The sequence below is a fragment of the Anser brachyrhynchus genome (assembly GCF_964034855.1).
Source record: "Anser brachyrhynchus genome assembly, chromosome: 4".
Taxonomy (NCBI): Eukaryota; Metazoa; Chordata; class Aves; order Anseriformes; family Anatidae; genus Anser; species Anser brachyrhynchus.
In genome coordinates, this window is record NC_137698.1 from 43,644,158 (window position 1) to 43,665,923 (window position 21,766).

Sequence of the window (21,766 nt, forward strand, 5' to 3'; positions counted from 1 at the left end):
ATCACTGACATTTAACAAAGATGTCTTTCATGGTTTTCTGTATTTTTTCATATGCACCACACGTTTCTCTTTAGTTAAAAAAACACATTTTGAACCACATTCTGAGTAACTTCTTATGAAGCAAAGCACATTTTCCAAAAAAAGCCCTTAATGCTTCACCAAATACTGAGTCCCTTTTCAGAAAGTTCTAAAGGTTTTTGCAGAAGAAATAACATGTCAACTTCCCCAGTGAAAGCTGTTTCACCCTTGCCATAGCAGCCATACTATTTTCCTTGGCATCATGGGAGAACATCATCCTATTCCTGCACTGGAGTGGAAATGATTGCACACATGATTTTCATGCGAAAGTCACTTCTTCATACAGTATAAATCCCTATTCACGTTTCTTTAAAAGTATAGTATTAGTCTGTTCTTTTTGATTGAAAGACTAAGTCACAAAAAGGTTGTGAATATGATTAGAGCAAAGGTGGAGTGGCAGTACATTTTGGTGTTTAAATAGAAGATCTTTCCATTAACTGGACGCATCTTGTGGGTAGGTGATATGCACAGAAGGTGGTCCAGTCAGCCATGACTATTTTTGTTCTAGAGGGAGTTCATTTTCAGACAATATTTTTAGCCTAGAGTATAGTGAGACTCTAAAGAGATCAAAGCCACCCTCAGCTTCTGTATTTTGGATAGGCAATCTGTACAAATTATCTGGTAGCCAGTGACACAGAGCATGCTATTGCTGGCTTGTTTTTACAGCAACCACATCCTATTGAAATAATAGGTAGTCACATGTGAAATTGCTAAGTTCACAGTGAACAACAGGTAGTATGGAAAACAATGGGGAGAAAAAGGATGGCATGTTTAATAATTTTATTTCTAGTTTAAACTGGCCTCCACAATTTTTGGAATGTGAATTTTGGTGTGCAAATAAGAATTTGAAAAATTGTTCCTCCCAAGTGACTCAACTTTTGAGTTGAACCATGTGGAACTTCAAAAGCTAAATCTGGGTATTCAGAAAATTGTCCTCGAGGGCCTGGGACCCTATTGAAGTTGTGGCAAAAGTTTCGTTAGCTTAAATGGGAACAGGATTGAGCCTGTGATTATTCTTTTTTAAAGTCTGTGAAGAAGTCCAAATACCAGTTGCCCTGACTAGTAATAACAAAAATTCAAAGGAGAACAATAATTTTATGTCCTGGAATGTTAATACTAATGGCATTCAGCACAATCCCACACTGTCAATATCATGTAAAGCAGAGGGACTAATTTTCTTTTTCTGTGACCCAAACACACATAAGCTCTACCAAAAAGTCTGCTTGGGTGGCATGTTAGAGGACAAGGAACCAGAATAAAAAAAAAAAATTAGAAATGGTCCAAGCTTCACACTAAAGAGAAGGGATTATTTCTAGAGCTGAAGAGAAATGCTAGTGTTTTATAGTTGAACAGTTTCATATGACTTACAGGGTACGTGTGTATTTCTGTCTTTATTAGCTCACGTACTTAAAGGTGAACAAAGGTGCAAAATTTTGTTTTTACAGTGTCAATGCAATTTCAGCTCTAAGCTGATGAAATAGATTTCTCTGCATCATCTACAAAAAGAAGACATTTGACACAGAGCTTTCCCTCTTCCTTACCCTCTCATGCTCGAAAACGTAGACCTGTCAAAATGTTAACTTTTTTTTTTTTTTTTCTGTGTAAGTCACTGTTGCTAATTTGGACAGAAGTTATTTGGATACATTATTTGTGGAAAAAAGCATAGAACATTGTGAAAGACTTGCAAAATGTGCATAGAACAACCCTGGGTTTTATTTGGACAGTTTCCCAGGCACTGTAGAAATGGGAGCATAATGCTTTTACATTAAAATCTGAAATAAAATGACATATTTATAGGTATTTCAAAGTACCACATCTAGAATCTAGCATTCAGGGTGGCTAAAAAGAACTTGCTCACCCCTTTGAATTTGTCATTTGGAGCATAGTTGGCAAATAGCAGGAAAGGCTTCCTAAGATGTGGTGAATATTCATGCGAGAAATGCAAACAATGGTTCCACGTAGGATTAACACACTGAAGGTGTTCCAGGCAGTCTTATGGGGGACAACCTTGTAGGATATACATGACATTTACACATTCTTTAATCACTGAGAGATAAAAGTCCAGAACCAGACTTTCCCCTGTTTTGGATTATTTTACGACTACTACAAATTCAGACTTTAGACAATATTGAATGTAAGATTCTCTCTTATCTTAGAATCAGCTAGAACAGAGTGACATGAGCCATCTTAATGAATAAACAGTACTACTAGTTACAGTACTTTATATCTGAAAATGATCCTTAGATTTGCTGGAATTAGTCTGAGAGAACCCAAGGATCAACATTTACTTATTTACAAATTCTGTATAAAAGCAAGATGAGCATTGAAAGCTTTTGCATTCTTTTTCCGTGGAGTATGATAACAGTGACAAACCAATGGTGCCTTCTCAGGACTATGTGAGAGGCAAATATCATTACTGTCCACCTTGCAGCAGTTACTTTAGTCAGTGGAAGGTTTCTTTCTCTAGCACTGTAGACTCATTTCTACACAGCACTTGACTCCGCTGCATACGTTGACAGTTAGAGAGAAGGATATTATTCCTTTGCCCACTTTTTTTTTCTTTTTTTTTCTTTTTTTTTCTTTTTTCACCACTTTCCTAGGAATTTTCTGTTTAGTGTTTTTTTGTTGTTTGTTTGTTTTTTCATGTGCTTTCAACAATAAATCTGAAGGTTTGCTGCTTTAGAATAAAATGTTACTGGTGCTGTTTCCAGAAGACTTGAAGATTATGGTCCTGAGTTCCTTCTGCTTTATGTAGTCACTAAATGAACACAAAATGTCTTGCATCCTCTGGCCTGGTCAAGCATCAGCAAGGTCAACAAAACTGTGGCAGCTCTGGTGGCAGAAACAGCTTTAAATCTGAGGAGCTTCTTTCAAAAGCTGGGTTGTTTATTATTCAGGGATGATCTGTCTTTCCACCTCCTTGTGCTTTGAGGAAATGTTTGTGTGGTTAACTGAAGACAATTTACAGATCCTGGAGGTAAACCTGGGGTTTGCAATCAGTCCCTTATCTGTCTACACATACTGCTCACCCATGATTAACATGTTCTGTATTAATCATGGGTAAACAGTCCTTTCTGTGTGGTTGACCAAATAGTTCTGCTTTGACTAGTACACATCCTAGGCCAATAAAAAAAATAATAATAATTTAATACTGCCACCAAATACAATGGTTTTCTGTAATACTTAGGGAATGCAGTTTGTAATTTGAAACTGTTGTACAAATGCAGACTTATTTGTTGAAGGGTTTTTCACATTCCATCTGAAAGAGAAGAAAAAAGCATATTTTCAGATGTTTCTTTTTTTTTTTATTGTAGAAGTCTTAAAGCTGTTTTTTTTTGTAATTTTTAAAAAATGTATTGAGAGTTCAAAAATATCTTTTTCCTGTGTGTTTTTCATTTGCTTCATTCATCCCTTTTCAACATAATTTTCAAAAGCATATTGATTTCTGATGAAATTCTGATTCATATTCTATGTGAAGCACTACATTGTTTCATATAGGTTATAAATAGGAGGATTATGAGCTTTAGTTTCAAAATTCTGAAGTTTTAAATATTTGTTCAGATGAGACTCTTGTACCAGCAGAATATATTTTTAATTCTCTTCTTTGCAGTGCTATCGTGCAACAAAATCTACCCCTTGAAGTTCAGCGATCTATTATTCCTTCTAAAAAAGCTAAATGGGATTGAAATGTCCATAGTTGCTGCATAGTGGTGATTTGCAGGTATTCCTTCTTGCTGCAAGAAATACAGTCTGGACAAAAGACATTTAAAGGCAAACTGTTACTTATATGTATTTATAATGTCCTCGTACCCATTTAAACCCCTAAAATGGGCCAAATTCATGCAGTGCCTGGTAGGTACACAAATGGAAAAGGGCTCTACATATAGGAAAGGCCAATAGGGGACCTAAACGTTTTCAGTTTTCCATCTTTGTTTTACTCAGTGTCATTGAGCAATAAGAATTTATACATAAAAAAAACAAACAAACAAACAAAAAAAAAACCTGTCTCTTCATGAGTAATCTGTTTTAAGCTGTTAGCAAGACAAGGAATATAGTATGTACTACAATAACATAACATTTACTTTACAGAATAATTGTTTTTATTTTGCACTGGAGGCACTTCAGACATATATTCATAGTAGATTGGCTCTAAAGATACACTTTGGGTTTCCACAATTACATCAATACAGGAATATAATTAAGTTTCTTCCCTAAAATGTTAGAAAACTTCAACATCCAGAGACTCCTGCCTTGCCTGATGAAGGTGCATAGAAATATCAATAACTCAGCTGTATTAGAAAGGCTAATGAAAATACGTGGTGTAGTTATAATGATTTTTTTTTTTTTCCCACCACATAACTTCACTACAAATGGCATTATCACTACACCTGGAATTGCAATTTGTACTTTATATAGGACTGAAACAATTTGGGACCTTTATTTCCCCTCACAATAGTAAGTCTATAAATGAAGTGACACCATTAATGGAAGAGTCTATAAATGAGTGCTAATTGTGTGATCAGATTGAGTCTAATGGAATGAGTTCTTATTTTACCTTAATTGATAACTTTAGTTCTTACCTGACAGCAGAAAATAATTAATAATGACAGCGAGAATTAATAATTGCAAAATACACATTGTGAACTATAAGTGTAGTGTTTTTTATGTGTGATAGGAATTTATATTATAATACATTATCTAGAGCAAATTATTTTTCAGTTCTTGTTTTTTGCTTCACAGATCTTAGAAACATTTAAAAATAAGTATATCATAGGAAAAATGCTTGTGCTGATTAATAACTTACAAATAAACTCTGTAGCCTCTCGTTAAATTAGTGTGGTTTTGAAATTAATGATACTGATATTGGAATATTAAAATTTATTCATATTTTTATTATTATTAAAATTTATTTTTACAGCTAGAAATGGAAAAAACACCTCATAACATGTGCTTAAGCTGAAGAGTCATCTATAAACACTGCTTAGTAAAGTCCATTTTATTATTGATGTAAAATCCAAGTTGTTAATTGAAAAGAAGAGAAAACATTGCATATATGTGGGGTTTATAGGCTTTTTAGTTTTCTTTATGACTTGTGTTATGACTGATGAAAAACTAAAAATAAATATGAAATGCAATAAAAAATGTATTTTCCATACAGTCAACCTTATTTAGAGGCCTTGCGTAAGTTGTTCCAAGATGAACTTAATGGCTGAGTTTTTAATGACAATCAGAATAATACAGTTTTTGAAAGGTTTAGTACAAAAGCAGAAGACAAGCAGAAGAAAAAAAAATCAAAACTAATAAAGCCATCAACTCCTAGGTTTCCTGTCTCCTGATTGACCAGATCTGTCTATTTTCATTCAGGTGGGCTTCATCCAAGGAAAAGTCTGTCTCACCAGGGATTTTAAGACTAAGACTTTCATGACTGCTAATGTTAGAAATGCATGCAAAACTCTCCAACACAAAATAACTGAGATAAGAGAAATAAATTTTGAAAACTGATAGTCATTTTTATGTCAGTAATAAACTCAGTTATTTTTAGGAACATTTTAATACACATATTTACAGTGTGAAGCTATTATAAATTTTAATGAATTATTGGTAAAAGAGGTTTATATCTAGTCTCATGGAAAGAGTTCTCACACTATATATATATATAAATGTGTGTATACAAAAGAATTTCAGAGGAATCATAAACTGGATAAAGTCTGTACTGAAGAAATTAAACTCTTCTTCCTGTCTGATAGTAAAAAATCGAATCCCTGTAGGTTTTGTTTGAACAAATTCATCTATCCTAAAGACTTTCAGATGAAAGCTCTTGAAATCCAAGAACAATACTAAAGACAACACTGAGCTTGTGAGTCCCTTTGCTATTAGACTTCTGATTTACTGCTGGAGTAAACTTGTTAACTACTGGCTCTGTAATAGTCCCAGACCAAATTTTACAACTTCCATTTTAACTTCCGTCTTCAGCTTGGTCTCTGACCTGCTGTCCTTATTAAATCCTAACATGAGTGCCAGCTTAATTTCAGGGGGAATTCTGTGGTTTTTGATCTGTATGAGATGGGGTGAATTTTGCGTTATTTCATGCTTCTTACATCATCCGCAAGTTCTAGTGCAAATTCTTAGAAAAAACTGATGCAAGTGAAAAATAACAGTAATACTCTTCTGTCAAAAATCTAATTCATACCTACGGTTCAAATAACCTATTTTCTGACATATGATTCCTCTTATAAAACACTGTTGCACCAGATTCCTTGTCATTGAGTCTTTCTTCCACAAAACAGTCTTTTACCCTTTCTTCCTCCTACAGTGCCACATCATTATAAATTAGCAGGATGATATTCAGTAAATTATATCTCACAGTGACATTTCTATGTAAGGAAACGGAAACCTAGTGGGAAAATGTACGTCATATTTATATGAATATGGTTTGCAAAAATAGCTGTAGCCAAAATCTTTGAATATGGGTGATGCAGTGATTTAGAGTTCTTTTAAATCTGCATTTTTGCATTTTTTATTTTTATTTTTTGTACAGGGACGTGTTGGTATTTTCACTTAACAGAATTTATATTCTTTTGAAAAGTTATGAGCAGGTTTGCCTAATAAGTCTAGCTTTAGGACTGAAATGTAGGAATGCTTAGTTGTCTGTATTTAACATTTCATTAATAGAACTGAATACCACTGAATTCCAATAATAAATTGGATTTATAGAGGAAGATTGCAACTTCTGCTACAGAAACCATTAAATGTTATTACTTTGATCTGAATTGTAGTTCAAGACATCATCCTTATCCATTGTTAGAAGATGAATATATAATCTCTTTATCATGTTTTTGAACACGTAATACAACTCCAAGGTAGCAACTCATATTTTGAAATATTTTAACAGATTCTAACCTGAAATTTCTACTTCATTTGTGGAAGCACCCTGAGAACAGAGAAGATGGAGGTATGGGGAAAGTAAAACACTGCTTTGTGTTATATGCTGGCAGATTTCTGTATCAGTTCCTCATAAATACATCTGAGGAGTATAAATGAAAATTGCCAGACAGAGTGAAGGTAAAAAGCAAGAACTGTCTTTGTAATCTACGTTTTATCTGCAAAAAGAGAATTAAATTTTTAGCCAGGACCTAAAAATGAAACTTTTTACCACTGTGAATAAGATTGTCTGCTGAATTGCCCCTTGCTGCACATGGACTGGCAAGCCAGCTACAGGCACATTTTGTATCAGAAAAGCCTTTTTACCCTTTGGGAACAGGAAAGATGTAATTGTATTTTCATTACAACATTGCAGGCTTTATGTCCTTTGTAGTCTAGTAGTAAACATTTTGTGCAATTGGTACTGAAAGAACTGACTGTATTGTTACTCTTTTATGGATTGTTTTTTTCCAAAAAATGCTAAAACTAATTCCACATTCAAGCATATTAAATAAGCTAATAATTTGCAGTGCTAGTTATACAGTACTTAATGATACCTAGTTCTGTGATATCTAAAGTAATAAAATTCCTGAGAAAAATGAGAATGCTAAATATTTTTGTCACCTCACCTAAGCTATTCAGAAAGAATTTTCAAGCATAGATTGATTTATTAACAATTTTTATGAGCTCTGTCACAGGATGATCACAATAAATCATTAGTAATATATTTTTTGATTGCAAACAAGTAGTGAGGACTCTGGGGAACTGTTACAGAAGTGAAGGTGCTATACTGTATTTCAGTTCATCTCCTTATCTGTTTGTGGCTTTAATCTGTACCATTTTGATTATTTTGCAGTTCAACAGATTTAAACATGAGAACTTGAATTAGGGTCTTCTCTATGAAAAGTTTTCAGTAAGTTATGATTGGCTGATTTATACCTTTGGCTAGTTTGCCAAGAGAACAAATACAAGAAGAAAAGATCACCAAAGAATGTGCACCAGCTAAAAATAATAATAATAATAAAAAAAAGCTAGCAGTTCTTTCAAAGCTCCCTCTTTTGACAGGTAGGAAACAGCTCTGAAATGGAAGAGTGCATTGAACTGGTATTTTTTAAGTATGTCCTGTCACTAGGAGTAGGTAAGGCAACAGAGTCTTATGGCAGCACTTTTCTTGTTGTCCACCCTGATCTTACTCAAATAGTAAGATCATCATCATCATTGGCTGATGAAGGTAGAAAATTATACATGGAGACAGATTTAGATTTTGTTTGTTTGTTTTTTGTTTGTTTGTTTGTTTATTGTTTTCCTAGTTCTATACTGTCCCTATACCTACCCTGTCTGTCCTACCTATCATATAATGGAACTAACCTAACCTTGCATGGATTTGAAGGAGAAAAAGAAAAAAAAAAGAAACAAAAAAAAGGTCATTCCTCAAGGGGTTTACACTCCAAATGCTCCAAATGAATGAAAATAGCAAACAAATGGGAGGGTAGGAAATTAAGAACAGGAGGTAAAGTAAATAAATAAATAAATAAATAAAAGAGCCAAAACTGCGGCTGCTGAAAATTAGTGTAGTTCTATTGAAGCTGGTGCAATTACACCAACTGAGCAACTGATTCATTATTTTTATTTGTTTTACCCTTTGTTCCTTTCCTTTGTTGGGTCTTTGAATTAACTGAGCTGAATTAACAGCAGCTGAAGCATCGTTCTAATGCGCATTCTGTTATGTAGAAAAATCTGGTATCTGTGAGGAGACGGATGGAGCAGAGCAGGTAGCTTTTGAGGAGACCTTTAAAAGAAAAGAGTGAGTATATACCTGGACCATAGTGTGCTCTATTTTTTCCATTTTTTTTTTTTTTACAAGTTATCACAGACATCCCAGTGATGCTAGGCTGCTGGTGGCTCATGCCACCTGCATGCATGCTGCTGGCTCCAGGGAGCCCTGCCTGGCACCACCAGTGTGCAGTACCCATCCATGCCACTGCCTCCCCAGGTGCAGGAGATGTCCTCGGCTGTCTGCACATGTGAAGACATGTGGCATCATGTGTCTTTGTGTCAATGGTGAGAAAATTTCACCAGCTGTAGAGATGTGAACCCAGGCACTCTCCCAACCCAAAGAAGTGTGATCTACAGAAATATTCAGGCACCTGTGAAGTTTTTCTCTGAACACTGAAGGCAACAGTGTATGACTTTACTGTAAAACTTAAAAAAATCACTTTTCAGCTTGATTGCGATAATAGTTGGGTGGTGGTTTTTTTTTGGTGTTGTTGTTTGTTTTTCATAAAGAACATTTCAATTTTAATTTAGAAAGCAAAATCTCTTCTTTTCATTAGAGTCTTATTAATAAACTGATGATTATTTTGAAACTAGTTTCCAGTACAAGACATTTCTTACCCAGTTTTCATTTCCTATGGTTGCTATACAGTTTTTCCTGAATCAGAGACTTGACCTATTGTTCATTCAGTGCTTTTATATATATGTATATATAGGCTTGTACATCATTACTTGGAAATACATTAAAAGAACATTAATCTACAAGGTTCTCTGAAGTTAGGAGTGCTAACAATAAGTGGATTTGCAGTTCTAATTCATCTGCCTTTTGCATTAAGGTACAGTTTTTAACTACAAGTTCACACATACTCTAGGCAGTTTCCTACTGCTTCGTCTTGCTTTTCATTATTCATCACAGAGCTCTTTCACATCTTTAAGGCTTGAATTAAATGTGGAATTGCACATTTGCTTTTGGTCTCTTTTAGAACATTCGTCAATGTACCAACTACGTACCTGGAGAATATTAAGACATTTATCTCTTTTTGACATATGGGGCTACTATTTTCATCTTACAGAGAGAGAACTGAAAGAGAAGTTGTTATTTAAAATGGTATCAAGGCAGATTTAAACTGGTAAAAAGAGCTCAGGGTATCCTAAATCCAGGACTGATATTCATTCCTGGTGGTAAAACATCTTCTATTTGAAGGTGTCTACTTTTTAATGGAAAAAAAATTAAAAAAAAAACACACAACAACTCAGTAGGAATAAAATGCCAGTATGTTCACACATAACAATCCCACTATGTATTACTATTAAGAATCTTCCTATGAAGTGTTTTTGCATAATGGTAGCTATCTGAGCTGCAAAACTGCCCTTTCTTTTAGTCTCTATGGATGTGGCTGTTTCTGGGGTTGGTCTTGAGATGGAGGAGCTTGTAGCCCTCATGCTAGAAATTATGAACTTCCTGAGTGAGGTCACAGACCCATGAGCTCAGAGCTTATTGCAAGTCTACATGAAATTTCATACTACAGGAGAAGTCACTTTTGTGACCTGTTGGTTTTCTCCATGATGACTATTAAAAGGATGGACGTGTTGAACTTGAAATAACTTGGTATGACAGAAAGTACAAGGCAGACCAGGTATAAAGCTGTATTTTAACTACTAGAATAGGAAAATGTTACCAACAAATATGTCTTTAACCGTGTGTACTGTAACAGCCTTTGCTTGAGATGTATAATTTGTTGCATTTCACAATCAGCACCAAAAAAAAAAAAAAAGGAAAACCAAACCAACCAAACAAACAAAAAAAAAAACAATTTGCTACTAAGGTGATTAGGGGACTGGAGCACCTGTCTTATGTGGACAGGCTGATAGGATTGGGCCTGTTTTGCCTGGAAGGAAGAAGCTTGAGGGAAGATCTCATCAGTGTGTATAAATATCTGAAGGGAAGGTGTCAAGAGTATGGAGGCAGTATCTTTTCAGTTATGCCCAGTGACAGGACAAGAGGCAACGGGCACAAACTGAAGCACAGGAAATTTTGTCTGAATATAAGAGGGCATTTCTTTTCTGTGAGGGTGACAGAGCACTGGAACCAATTACCCAGAGAGGTTGTGGAGTCTCCTTCTCTGGATATATTCAAAAGCCACCTGGATGCCATTCTGCGCAATGTACTCTAGGTGATCCTGCCTGGCAGGGGGGTTGGAGTAGATGATCTTTAGAGGTCCCTTCCAATCTCAGACATTCTGTGATTCTGTAGTAGCAAACAGATATTTGTATTAAGCATCAAACATTTTAATTTGAAGAAGGAAACTGGATTTGCTTTTATAACTATGAATGTTATTTTGTGAAATACCTACTCATGTTGAAATATAAATTGTAAATGTCCCTCTTCATTAGTTCTCTTAAAGATTTTCTATTCCTAATGGTCTTCTTGTGTTATTCAACCTACCATGTTTCTGTGAATAGATTACTTTTGAAAATCATATCACTGGTAGGGGATTTAGTTTTTTCATTATTCATTCTGAAATCACTAGTAATATTGGTAGAATTATTATGAGGTAATTTATGTCCTCCTTGAAAAAACATAGAGATTTTTAATATTTATCATTCTCCTGTAATGTGAATCTCCTGCACAGAAAACCTCCAACTTGATTACACATAATAATTTAATTTTTATATAAAAACAAATAAATAATAGGTATCGTGCATGATGATTATCAAAATAGCCTAACGGAAGTTAAGAAAAAAATGAAGTGCCTTAATTAATGAAATATGTAAACAAAACACTGAGTTTTATGTTAAACATATGGATCCCATTCACATTAGTTTCCCATATTGTTGAAAACTTTAATTATATCTGATATATGTTAATGAGGAAGAAACTCTTACTCTAGCTGTAAAGCAGGTGTAACCCTGTTTTTTTACATGTGGTGTAAAATTAGAAGGAGAGGGGTCCTCTCACAGGGGTGCAGTGGACAAAACCCAAGGTCTTGATGAAGAAGGGTGTGAGACAGAGGAAGAAGTCAAGGTAAAGGTCCCAACAGAGAAAGCTCAGGAAAGGGAAGTGAAAGCTATTATTTGATTATTATTTGTCAATGTGTCCTTTCACTTCAGAGCTGTCTATGAAGCTACTGGTGATTTTTCATGAAGGACCGGTGACTGCAATCAATGACAGTCTCCTGCTCCTGTATAAGACTTTCTTAGCAATATGCTGTGACAAAATACCCAGTGGGAAAATGTTTCTGGAGAGCCAACTGTCAGCTACAATAGCGATCCATTTTCATCTGATGTGGAGATCTGCAACTCTTATTTCTTGCAGCCAAACAGTGAACTTCCCTAATTGCTAACATGCTTCAGTAGCTGTGTGGAGCTTGCCAAGAATGAAACCATACCTGTGATTTAAAAGAGATAAAGTGTAAGTGAGCAAATGTATGAAGTATAGCTTTAGGAATTCTAGTGAAACCAGGTGAAAACTAAGAAAAGATGAAATAAGAACCGATGTGATGTCGTGCCTAAACCTCATACAGAACCTGAAAATTCATTTGTTCTCTCTCTCTCTCTCTCCCACACACACACGGGAAAAAAAAAAAAAAAAAAAAAAAAAAGGGGCATGCAAAAGAACTGTATGTGGTTCCCCTTTTATTATTTCTGTTATTTTCTAATCAAAATTACAAGTAGCTGGCAGTCTGCCTGACTCGACCTGGGATTTAGGAGAGTCAAACTTCAGTTCTTTGTGCAGAGTTATTTTAAAATCTCAGGAGGCTCTGAGTAAGCAATATGCAGCAAATCTGATGAGCAGGATTTATTGAGCAGCTGCAGAAAACAGTGCAGCACAGAGCCAGTGAGACTGGTCTCTAAAGCACGCACAAAATGCAGACGTTTTTCTATTCTTGTATCAGCTGTGTGGTGTCTGGTGTCAATCGGATTGGGATCAAATACTGCCTGTTCCCTTGTGTCAACAGTGAAAAGTGTTCTGTAGGACTCAAGAAATTTTGGATTTTCCTCATTCCCTGATTTGGTACAGGTTGGATCATGTTCTGAAACTTGCAGTTCTCTTTCATAGCTCTAGCAGAATATATTTTTCCCATTCAATATGATGGTGACTATTCTTGCTGTCTCATAACTGTATAGTCTTTTATTGAATGCCAATAAATTCTTAGCTTTGATGTTATCTTGCTGCCAATAAAGGCTAGTTTTATACTACATTAAGAGTTGTTTACCTTTTTCTGTAAAGCTGTGTAATAAGGGTAGGCTAATAAAGTTTTCTCTCCAAAACAACTTGATTTTTAAATTTTGTTATTGTTGTTGCTACACTTTTTTTTGTTGTTTGCTTTTGTTTTTTGTTTTTTTTTTTTTTTTTGTACGACTTCTCAGAAAATTGCCATAAAAAAAAAGTGGAAATGCATAGGGGAATTAGTTCATACAGTCATACAGTGAACAACATTTTTTTTTTAATGTATCAATCTCAAAGCATGTGAATAAGGAACAAATTGGATTTATTGGTATGTGTTGATATTTGAATCCTTAATTCCACTTTGCATCTTTGCCTGTCTCCTCCTGGGGCCCATGCTGCCCCAGTAATTTGATTTGTGAACCATGTAACTTCCTTGGGCATGGATTAGAAGAACAATGGTATATTGGCTTTGATTACCTTCCCCTAGTTTATGGGAAACAATTTAGTTAAACTTTTTCCTGTTTCAGCTCTGATCTGATCAGTATAGAAGGATCAATGCTTGCCCCTTCCTCATCTTTGATCTCAACCTAGTGAAATGTAGCTGTCTGCAAAGAAACATAGAAGTTGTGTAGGAAAGGAAAGGGAAAAGTCATCTGTACACAACATAAAGTTCAAATTATTGAAATTATCTTCTTCATAAAAGTGAAAGTATTATTCTATGGTTTAACTGTACTTTAAGAATTAGACCTCCCGTAATTGTCCTTGGTGATATTAAACTTGAGCGTTATTTTTATAATTAAGTGGCAAAACACCCTTTGAATATATTTTATTAACTGATTTACTTTGAGCTCTGATATTTATAAGCTATCTACCTACCTTCCAATAAGGTCAATGCAAATGATGGATGTATATTTTAATTTTAAAGTGTAAAATTAAGATTTTTTTTAATTTAATAATGAAGAAGAATTATACGGCCCTCTCCAACAGATACAGTTACATAGCGATATTCTTGGAAATAAAGGAGAGTACAGTATACTACCTAGTATCTTCCTGTATTGTGCTGTAAATTCCCATAAATCTGCTATACAGTTACCAAAGTGAGCAACACGGGCAACTTTCACATTTGCTAAAATTCTCATTATCATGTTTACCACATTAAATGAAATACTGGAGAATGAGTTGCGTCTTGAGGGAAACGGTGACATGAATTGTAGTTGTTTCCATGGTGCAAAGATACTTGTATATTGAACATACAGCATGCCTCCTAACAAAGGTTTCTACTACTGTAGCTGGTTGCATGAAGCAACAAAAGGTTTGGGTAATTTCAGAATTGTATGTTTTGTATAAATGATATTTGGAAACAGCACATGCTCAAAAAAATTTCTATAAGGTAAAGTTTGGCTTGTGGCTTCTGCCTTTCTGTTTGATGTAAATGTATTTATCCAATGGATTAATTATTTATGGTCTGGCCTTTCTATAAAACTACTGTTGCATTTCTATTTACTGGTTTTAAAGCACTGTCTATGTGGGTGGGCAAAATGATTTTGCAGCACTTACCCCCCCATGCCAGCTGGCCACCTCAGTGTCTCCCTGTGTGTGTTCAACTTTGTTCGGTTGCCACATGACATGAAGCAGGGCTGTGACCCCTGTGATACTCCTGCTTGTAAATGTAAGCTCGGCTATAAAAATTGCCGTGATTCCGTCAACAGGAGGTTCCTCAGTGATGTTTTCTGAACTCTTCTGTTTGCCATGTGTAGTAGAAATAAAATTTTTCACTTCTAGAAAGGGAAAATATATTTGGAATAGTACCAAAAGTTGCTGTGGTTAGAACTCAATGTAAAGATTCTTAAAATACATTTTGCTCACAGTCTGTCAAAAAAGATCACAGCAACTGCGAGACCATGTTCTTTTTCAAAAAGTTATTTTTCCAAAACCCATGTCTCCTTTCAGGTTTCAAATGCTTCCAAAACCCATGTTTCCTTTCAGGTTTCAAGTGCTTCAGTTAAAGGTACGTGTAAATACAGAGTGTTGGGGTTTTCTCTTACTTAGTGTGATATTCTGCATTAAACTGCTACTGAAATTCTGCCAATCGGGGAGGATGAACACTGCGGTGTCTCTAAGCATGTCATAATATCGAGCACTACATCAGTGTTTTAAAGAGTGGCTTTTACTGGCATTATCTTGCTCTCTGTCTGAATGTTTGGAGGTCTCCATTATGAATTATGTATCTCCTTCAGCAGCTGTATCAGAATATAGCAGATACAAGAACTGGAGGACAAAATGAAACTGTCTTTCTAAGGAACTATCACTGTGTGCTGGACTTGTCTGGATACTCCTTCTTAAGCATTTAGTATGGGGCTCTATGAGGGGCTAGCTGGACTTCTCATACAACCCTGAACATGTATATTTTATGAACAGTAAGGTTATATTGACTAGTGGAAGTACAACATTTTTGTGACCAGATGTCAATAAAAACCATACAGAGTGAGATGAATAACACACTGGCAGGCGTTCACATGTATTGATATGCTTTAGATATACTAACAGAACCAGATAACATACCAGTAACTCCCATGAACAGACTTTCAGAAATCTACTTTTGTTCTGCCAGGGAACATCAACTCAGTGCTAGCAACCCACCAGAGCCCTCACAATGGTTCCTAGCAATAGGGAAAGCGAGGACCTTAGCACTGCTACCCGTGCTGCCCCCAACTCGGCCTCCCTGAAAAGGCCTCCAGCAGCATTACTGGGAGACCATCAGAAAGCAGAGATGGGAGGACCCAGAGCTCCCCTCTGGGGTAAAATTCAAAAAAAAAAAGGAAAAACATCAGTCAGCAAAATAACCCCGTGCTTCTCTGCTGGCACTTGTGCAGGATGCGACATTTAAGTGGGCTTCATGATATACTGCTGAAACCAAAACTGAGTTCACCTAGTGTGCTTTTGAAAATTTGACACTTTTAATGTGACTACAGGCTGTAAGAATTGGTGCACAAAAACATTTCTTGTTTTATGGTTGTTTTGGTTGGGTTGTTTTTTTGGATGGTGTGGCAGAAGGTCTAAGGTGTTCTGTAGATGTAGGCCTTGACTGCAGCTGCTTCTGGGAAGCTCACTGCACACCAGGACCTGGCCTTTCATTAGTGCAGTGGAAATATAGGATGGATGGTTTGTGAACACTGATGTTCTTTACAGACTCCTTGCTTATCTCTGACAGTTTCTGAATAAAATATACATTCATGGGTCTGACCAGTTACTCCAGCCCTGAACTATTTCTGTCTATTTTATTCCAAGTAAAGTAGACAGCAGGCATAATGCATTTTTCTCTGCAAATAATACACATTAAAAAAAAATAATTGAAAAATGTACAAACAGGATCTAACTTTCGAAGTGAGATGAAGAGTGACACTGGAAAGGAGTCAGAAAAGGTATGTTGTTCAGGAAAAAAAAAGTTCCTGCAATATTTTAAGACTAACCTCAGAGTTTCCTGAGCACCAAGATAATGAGATATATTAAGAAAGATTTCAGATCATTTTGGATGTGTATTTGATTCTCTGGCTTCCCTATAATACACAGAAGTCATCTTTCTGTTATTTTCATAAACACAAAAAATCTACCTGGTGGTAGTCATCTATTTCCATTTATTTCAGGGAACTGAATCAAGGGGTTGAATTAACTTTAAAAAATGTACTAATTACTGATTGGTGCACTAACTGAAGGATATAGATTTTCTTACACTTATCCTCTCTTATATGCAAGTCACACAATATTTATACACAAAATAACTGATCCTTCTTATTAAGTGTATCTTTTGCTATTTTGCTATTTTGCTTATGCTACTACAGAATTTCTTTTCTTCTACTTATTTATTTAACAGAAATGTATTTTCCTTTTTTTTTTTTTTCTAGAATCAGTGGAAAAGCTTTCATTTAATACTGGTTTCTAAGGAGTAAGGAATGTACAGTGCACTTCATAACAGGTATTCCTGTTCTTTTTATGGATGTAAACAATGCTGCGAATCATAGCTGGTGAAAGAATATTTCAGGGAAGGCCTTGATATTAGGGAGCCACCGTAGCACCTCTTTAGAAATCTGAATCTGCTTGTTACTTTATGCATGTGTAAGAGTATTATTTGGCATGTGTACCAATTTATTTGCACAGTTATGTACAAATTCTACAAGAACATGCAAAAATGTGTATAATAGTTTGAAAGAAACAAAATTTCTGACCTGAAGGGGATCTTTTGTGCTGAAGCAATGGAACAGAAAATCCAAGTCCTTCTCAAAAGTTATACTCAGCATCTCAGGTTTTTCAGCTGGAAAATATTCTGCCATTTTTTTCCTCCCTTTCTTGTTCTTGTTTTAAACTGTGTTTTCCACTTCCCATTTCAGGGAGAACTAGACCTGCCCTGTCTAGACAAGGTGACTCCTCATCCCAGATTTGTGCCCCCCCCCTTCTCCCTGTGCTACTGTTCCTAGCTCACCTTGTGTCACAGCGCAGACTGCCGTACATTTGACCCACAGGTAAGTTGGTTTATGTCAGTTCAGTGTCAGATTTGGGCAATCAGCAGGCGACATTACAGTGGTATTTGTGGATTGATGATGACTAGCTAATGCTGTAGTAACGTGTTTCTCAGCTGTTGATTCTTTCAGACTGTCTACTGAGTTTAGGTTCAGATCTCAGACAACTGCAGTGATTCTAAACATGAGGCTGATGATTACTGCGGTAAGAATGATATGGGCACCTTCTGGGTGACAGACTGTGTCTCATGGGGCTGCCATTCATGTCTTTAAACTTCTGTTTGACATTAGACAAATAGGAATGGAATAGTTGGCAAATGTAATGCATCAGATAAAAAAGCATGTTTTTTACAATTATTTTAATTAAGTTTCAAACAAATGTCACTGAGTTAAATGCAGAACTGTCATAAGAGATGCAAATCCAATTAATCCAGTGTTAGCAAACCTAGAAATGTATTTTTAAATAACTAGAATTAGATTATGCTTTACTGAAATGCTACCATTTACTTCCAGAGCTGAACCCCTGTTCAGCTTCAGTGGGTTCAGTCTCCTCCATGACTTTTAAATGCTGCTTCACATTAGGAGGTTCATGCTATACTTTTTTGGAAACATAGTGCCTTTCCCTGCTTGGAGTCTGGCTGTATTCTTTCACTCAGATTTTGACATGAATTAATCACTATTATCTCACTATGTAGAAATTTAAATAGAGAAAATAGATGCATTTAACTGCATTGTTTCCTGATGTTGCTACAGAGCTGCTATTCCATTTTTGATTTCTGGTACGCAAAGATGTGACTGACTGATTGGACTGCTGAGGAAACAAAAATCTACTAATTGAACATGGATTTCAGGGAAACCTCTACTTGTATTTCTTGACATAAACTGTTCTGCAGTGTTTAGTTTTACAGCTTTCTGCTGCTGAGTGATGATCAATCTTTTGTGACTGGTGAAGTGAGTCTTTTGTATATGAGGTTTGAAAACACCTTTGAAATCTTTTGAGACAAAAAAAAGCAGCAAGTAAGTATGAATATATTTAGGCATTCAAAAACAAATGTATCAGGAAGCTGAGTTTCACTACCAATTCCATGTTTTCACAAGAATAAAATGGAAAAATTTGAAACTATTTCAGATAACTATAGGAAAAATGATAACAAAAAGAAAAAGGATCTTTACTGTCTTCTTAGATTATAAATATAGCACTGGGTGTTGGGCTGAAGGATGTATGTTCTTAAAGAGATTAAGGAAATATATGTCCCACCGGAGATTGCAGAGAATCAGACATTTCATTCTGGACCTCACAAGTTTTGTAAAATTACAGATTTAGTAAACAAACCATTTTACGTCTCTGTAAGGAACTTAGTGGGGATTTTGAAAGTCAAACACTGAGGACCCTTGCTTTGACTGTGGTGGTAAAAGTAACATCTGCCTCAGACTTTTTAACAACAGACTGTTCAAATCACTCTTTTCAGCTATGGTAAGGGACTTGACAGACATAAGCCATCCTACCCCAGTTTCAACACTTATATCTCACAGCTGAACTAAACCTTACATCAAAGCACTCATATCAAGGACATTCAGATTTAACTGTACCTTTATCTTTCAGATGTTTAGTTCATTACATTAACCTCTGAGGTTTCCTAATTAAAGCAATAGCACAGAAATAAAAGAGAAACAATAGTTTTGTTAGTTGTATCCCTGGGATGCCACAAAGTCATTTTGTTATCCAGATCTGGAACAAAGGCCCTCACTGAAACTTCTGCCACACTTGTACATATTTACCAGTGCAGACTCAGACTGCTACCCACAAGCAAATAAGTTATGCCAGTGATGCCAATCCCTGTGCTGACTCTTCTTGAGGAGAGTCCCTATATCACTAAGTGCAACAGCATTTAACCCCAGTACTGGGAGTAGACCTAAGATTGAGGCCAATGTTTCTTTCCTTTAAAAAGACTTTATTGCATGTCCATGGTAAAATTAGCCTGGGGTACATGCAAATACAGAGAAAGAGAAAAGGAGCTGAGGGTCTTCAATGTTGCTTCTATCAGTGGGGTTCCTTCCTCTTCCATTGCTTTCTTTCTTTGTCTCCTTTTGGGCCTGCAGCTCTGCTCAATGTTGACGTGCCACTGGAGTCCTGTTAATTCTTTCAGGTTCACTGACATCCACAGTGCCAAGCATTTCTTTAGTGATTGTATGATTCTTCTGGTTCATAAAACATCATGGGAACATTAGCTTCATTTCATGCTTTCAGTTAAATTTCGTGTAGATGCTTGGTTAAACATTCCGAGTTCACGGTTGCAAGAATTTTGTGAAAACTGCTCTGTGAGATTTATTTCCCTGAGGAAAGTTAAAAGGCAAGTCTTGGATAAGGCACTCAGAAAACAAAACCAAACAAGGAAAAGATAGAAACAGCTTGAGGAGCATTGAAAACTTTGTTTTAGTACAGAGAGATAATAAACAATAGCTTTCAGGGTCTTATCATGATGTATCATCTGTATTTCAACAAATGGTCTTTGTAAAGCAAAAAAAAAAAGGTTTTATTAAAACATAAATGACAACAAAAAATGCATTTCCCCAAACCATCTCTTCTCCTGGTCAGAATGTATTTTGCCTAGCAGGTGTAGCCCATTTACTACACACATAAGGTGAAAGGTTTGATGTTGTGATTGTGGAATCTCAGATGAACTCATAAGAACACTCAGTCACTCTTCTGTGAAGTTTGTAAATTTTCCTAGCTGCCTGTTTCCCAATAGCTTCCCAGATTTTCTACTATTACTTTCTTTAGTATTACAGTGCCTCATGACGCTTTCTCAGGTGGAAAACATCTACTCCACCACAATAAGCTGAAGCAAAGTTTGTTTAATGACCATACAGTTCCTTGAAGTTTCAACTGTTGGAGTATGTGCTTGCAAATTTTTTAAACTCATTTTTTTTGATGCAGAGATACACTTGTATATGTCATGTGTCCATTTTGATTTATTAGGGAGACTGGCAAAGAGTCTGAAAAGGTCTCTAATCTTTGATGTAGTTGATGAAATATTTATCCCAATGCCCAAAGTTTTTAGGCATATTGTTTCCAAGTTCTAGGGCATATATTTAGCTAAACATCCAGTATTTGGTCCAAGAAAATGATTAATTATGGTCCTAAAGTAGTGCATAAAATCAACCACAGGAGATCATTTAAATTGGGATCACAAAAAAAAACCTTCACAGCCCACAAGAGATTGCCTACAGATGTGATTGTGTGAAATGCCGATGAGGGTGGTACATTTTCAATATCATTCTTCTCTGGAATGTTATTAATTCCATTCCTTCACTGTGGTGAATCTCTATATCCTTTTTCTGATATTTAACTTCAACTTGTCTTTTAAAAACCTCTGTAACATATACAGTCATCCCTCTGAAGAACTTAAACTGGGAAACACCGTGTTTTATGAGCCAGCAAACTGTGAGTGAATTCACCCAGGAGACAGAAATGTGATTCAGTGTTGTATTGCTGTCCTCTGTCTGAGGAGCTCCTGTGCTGACTCTTGTCCCTTTGCTCTGGGATGATTGCTGCTCACAGAACAGCTTCATGGCTCCCTTCTTTATTGACTCAGTAGCTGCCACTGCAACAGCTGTACTTTTTGTTTCCTTTTCCTCTTCCTCTTCCCATCTCTTAGTCTACATCAGAAGTACATGCAGCTGCAATAGTTTATTTCCATTCCTCTGCACCCTTTCAACAGATGTAATTCATGTCATTTGGATTCAGTCCCCTCCCATTTTTTTGGATTGCCATTCCTTGCAGCCATCAGTTCGTAGTACATTGGAACTAGTCCCCTCGCTTTCTCATCAGGCTCATATCCAGCCCCTGTAATGAAAGGCAGGTGATCTGCATGCCAATATTTTACTTCATGCAGTCTCTCTAGCTCCTTCAAACTCAAAACATTCACTAGTGCAAGCCATCATTTTTCAACTCTGCCTATGAACTAATTAACCTATGGAGGTCAGAAAAAAAATAAATGACAACTTCTTTGAAAAACAAAGTATTAACTTTTTTAGCCTCAAAATCATTGAGATTCCTTTTTTTTTTTTTTTTCCAGAACATAGTTACTGTAGTTAGTTGGCAAATTGTGAAATATTACCCTGTTGAGAAACTAGACGTTATTGAAAAGCCTACAATTGAATAGCCACGGGATCAGTTATCCCATACTTGTATGAATCTTTCCTGTCTCCTATTGCCTTCTTTTTTACTTCAACCTACTAATTCTTCTGCTATTTACACTCACTGTATCTCCTGAATGTGTCAGAAATCTCTCTGACACAGAAATCC

General features: G+C 35.9%; 1 protein-coding gene across 1 annotated transcript in view; it reads left to right on the forward strand.

Annotated features, from left to right (window-relative positions):
* The window catches only part of LOC308194636 (uncharacterized protein), a 201,012-nt gene extending 179,477 nt beyond the window's left edge, over positions 1-21,535 (forward strand). The window contains exons 28-29 of the mRNA XM_080590772.1: positions 6,971-7,030; positions 16,846-21,535. The gene's annotated coding sequence lies outside the window, so the exon portion shown is untranslated. The remainder of the gene's footprint in view (positions 1-6,970; positions 7,031-16,845) is intronic.
* Positions 21,536-21,766: the final 231 nt, after the last annotated feature.